This window comes from Saccoglossus kowalevskii, chromosome 10 (assembly GCF_978046115.1).
Source record: "Saccoglossus kowalevskii chromosome 10, keSacKowa6.1, whole genome shotgun sequence".
Taxonomy (NCBI): Eukaryota; Metazoa; Hemichordata; class Enteropneusta; family Harrimaniidae; genus Saccoglossus; species Saccoglossus kowalevskii.
The window spans coordinates 12,219,183-12,223,319 of record NC_140650.1 but is presented as its reverse complement, the minus strand read 5'-3'; the positions used below and the strand labels follow the sequence as shown (position 1 = coordinate 12,223,319).

General features: G+C 36.3%; 1 non-coding gene across 1 annotated transcript; it reads left to right on the top strand.

Annotated features, from left to right (window-relative positions):
• Positions 1–2,196: 2,196 nt before the first annotated feature.
• TRNAL-UAG (transfer RNA leucine (anticodon UAG)) lies at positions 2,197–2,278 on the top strand. The gene has a single exon. It is a non-coding gene; the product is annotated as a tRNA-Leu (tRNA).
• Positions 2,279–4,137: the final 1,859 nt, after the last annotated feature.

The following is a 4,137-nucleotide window of genomic DNA, read 5'->3' as shown; positions in this document are numbered from 1 at the left end:
ACTGAATCATGCACTGCATCAATCACTGGTGTTACTTTGAAGTCTAACCCCAGTCTTCATCTTAGTACTAGTAGATGAATAATCAATATCCATCTCTATATACAAACAATATGCAGATTATTGTCTCTAGATTTTATTATTCTTTCATTCACGATGCAACGTCCCTCGTGATGCGCCATTAATGTTATAATTATTATAATGTGTTATTAAAAGTCACGTCATGAATAGAATGCGGTAATAAAGTCAATTGTTTTTGTTTTCCCAGAAGGATTTGATATTTTCATCAAGTAGATTTGTATATTATCGACAAATCAATCAATTGTCAAATCAATATCAATGTCACACTAATCAATCAATACACACATGATATGTGTATCAGAAATAATGCTATTTTTTCCTGGTATTTCCACTGGACTCGATCATGGGCATCATTTAACTTCGATTATTACAGCTTAACGATTCACAGTGTGATTATAGTATGAATGTTCAAATTCGACCACGTAAAAGCATTCTATTCCATTTAATCATAAACCTAGAAGGGATGATTTCATGTTCTTTTTGTGGTTCGCGCCTTAAAATACTGCGTATACATTATGTAACAATATTATGTGTATTCACGGTAACGAATATTGCCTTCAGTGAGTTTGCAGTTGATAAATAATTGGCGCATATTTGCATAGATGTTAGACCATTTTTGTTTGTTTTCTTTACTTCAGGCATCAGTCCAATAAACATAATGAAGTTTTAAGAGTTTCATTCACTATCATTCACAGTATTATTTATGCTTTTATGTAGCATGGATTTGTCTCGATACGAATTCCCCAAAACCAAGATGTTAGTACATGACATTCCAAGGGTAAAATACATTTATTTTATTTTATTTTACATGAAAACCAAAGAGTTCGTTATTTATTGTATGTTAAATTCGAATATGGATAGTTGTTATTATTATTATAATTATTTATAAAAACTCCGCACTACTGCGTGTCATTGAACATTAGAACAATTATTAGCAAACTCACTTGTTATAATTATAATTCGATAGTTAATTTTAAATCCTAATGTATGTTGGGAAATACCTCAAATTGAATATATATTTTAAAGTTTTACTTTGGTGGTCAATTTTAGACATGCGAACTTTGAAACGGAACAATGTGCCGACCTCCAGGATGACGGTTTTACCCTTTCGCTATTACACCATAATACTAGTTAAGTTTATGATTTCAAAATTAGTATCAAAACTGATGTTATGATTCCCTTTTCGTTAATAAACCGCAACAGTCTCCAAGCAATATATCTTCAAATTTCGTTCAAAAAAAGATAGAGGATACAAGTAATACGTTGTATGGGACCGATGTATCGGTCGAACACCGTGACGACGCAGAGTGAACAATTCAAGATTACAAGACGTTATAATGCAGCGAATTCGTACACTGCATAGCAAATCATTCGTCTAGACTATCGGGCTGTTCTCGAACTGAAATGAACATCGCAAACAAAAATGTCAAGCCCATAGATGTAGATTAGACCAGGGACGACGTCAGACCTCACTTCAATTTACTATCGACATGTTGGAGTTTGAATTTCGCTATGAAATATATCTACGCCCGTTTCACATAAAACTGTACTTATAAGACAATAGTGATCTGCCTGTCTTGCCCGCACTAAGAGGACGGTGACCTATCACTTGATCATTCAAATTTATTGAATACTCAATACAATTTATTCTGGAGAATAGGTTTCATTGGGCGGTGTAACGTGATGTATTTGAGAAATGCAAATTGCATAAGCATGGTTTAGTTCAATGTTTGTTTTTTTCAGTATATGTGAAACGCAAAATCAGTAAGTACATTGCTGCTGGGACGAGATCAGGCTTTCCATTGGAATACAATAATCAGTCACGTGTATATTTTTTTATATATTTTCACGACAAATTTCGCAAATGAGACACGTAGAAAAATGTGTGACATGTGACTGAATTTCTAAGTATAGGCTTCGAAAGTGTATGCATGCGAACAATACAATACTGGACAGTCATGTGTTATAATTATCACGTGACAACCAACAAACAAAATGGCGAATCTCGTCAAAATGACTAATATTAATAGTTGATTGGGCGAGGTATTAAATTAGGTTTTGGTCAAACCTCCTTTGATGTCTGGATTCTTGTTGCTAAAAAAATACCGGTGATGCGTAGGTAGCGTGGCCGAGCGGTCTAAGGCGCTGGTTTTAGGCACCAGTCATTTCGATGGCGTGGGTTCGAATCCCACCGCTGCCAAGATATTTTGCAAAAATATATTTTTACAACTAAAGAGCTGAATATTATAATGTTGCTACAAAACAAACGTACATTTTATAGAGTTTCAAATAATTATCAGATTGCAAATGTGTTTGCGCCCTCTAGTGTTAATTTACATAGCTTAGCAGAAATAAATGTTTCCTAAGTGCTTTCGTTAGTGCAGCATATACTAGAAGACCGTGGATAAATCGTCACCACGCAAGTGGCATCGTGAGATTACAGCCTGAGCTATCTACATGAACATGCACGCGTCACGAGTGTGAACAATTTTAGTGCATAATATACAAAGCCTTGAATACATGTACTAGAACCCCGAGAAAACGCAACATTGCAAGCTAAAATTGCCTTAAACGAAGATTCGAGTGGTATAAAATAATACTTACAACAGTACTGTTCATTTCATCTGTTTTTGCCTTCGAGGCAAGTATTTTTAACGATGTAAGTGTAATTGGCACAATCATAAGGGCCGTTCAATAACGATTTCGTGAAATTGTTGACTTGCCATTCTTTCTTACTCATAATAAATAATTAGAACTCGAGGCTTTACAACAACCAATTGTGCGGAACTTGCTGGCACTTTGCTCAGGGCTTACGAAAGTTAAAATATTGTTGAACCACATGTATATATTGGAATTCTGGTCAGTAAAACACATGTTGGCCGGCTCAAACTCCTACAAAATGGTTGTAAACAAAACACACAGATTTGTCAGTCTTTCTACCGTCAATATTCTCAGAAAAGCAGACAGTTTTGAAGTGTCTAATATAGAGTTGCCCAGATCCACAGATCATCGGTCACGGTCAATAAACAAAGCTTCACACACGAGTCGAACAGCTCGCGTAATTGAGGTACGCCCTCACACATCGCATTTCAGATAAAACACTGTGAAAGAAACCATTGCTTAACAACAACCATATGATTTGATAGCATAATTGATGGAATGAGACCTGTCACTGGTCCCTGACATCATGGACGTGGAATATTAAAGGACGGCGGTCGTCGCGACGAGCATGTACGACATTTGTTGTTGATAAACATTGATTTTCCCATAATCCAACACGCTCTTCTAATGTAATCGTAAGTACGAGTTTTAACCTGGACGCGACGTCAACTAATTACCACCGGTGACTCATCGATTCCTTCCAATTACCAAAGATAGTACCTAATTAAGCTTGGTAACGTCTCGTTGATGTACGCAACAATCAAAGTCGCCACCCTTGTTCATAAGAGACCCATATCCCGCGCATGCGTGGTGGCACGACCACCGACATTTAAATATCGGGACATCGTTCCTAACGTTGTTGGGTGGCACCTCAGACAACTAATAACTAACGACTGTCAACACTATTTTTAGAGGTGTCAATCTGCCTAATCCCCGGCGAACATGTGTTTCGGCTACGCTGGTGGCCCATGCTTTGCCGAAATTTGCCGAATGGCGAGTACACGCATCCGTCGGGAATCCTCTGTCTCGCGTGCATTTTAGTCATTAGATCAGTTTTACTTCTAGCTGCCGAATAATATTTTTTTAGCCAAAATTGCAATTTTTTTAGTGAAATAACGATTATTTTAATGTCTAGTCTGTCTTCATAGTATTTATTTTAATGTATAATTAAGAAAAGGGAACGACTTTTACCGGAACAATTTTTTTTCCAATAAGTGATTCGATTTTTCTGGGATAGGGATAGTTCACGTCGCAATAGTTCATATTATACAACAAAGCTGGTCTTATGTTACTAAATTTTGCCGATCGTGTATTAAAAAGCCTTTGAAAATATGATACATCAGAGCAATAAGTGTACCAGTCAACTAAATCTAGGCAAAATTAATATAACGGTCTCCA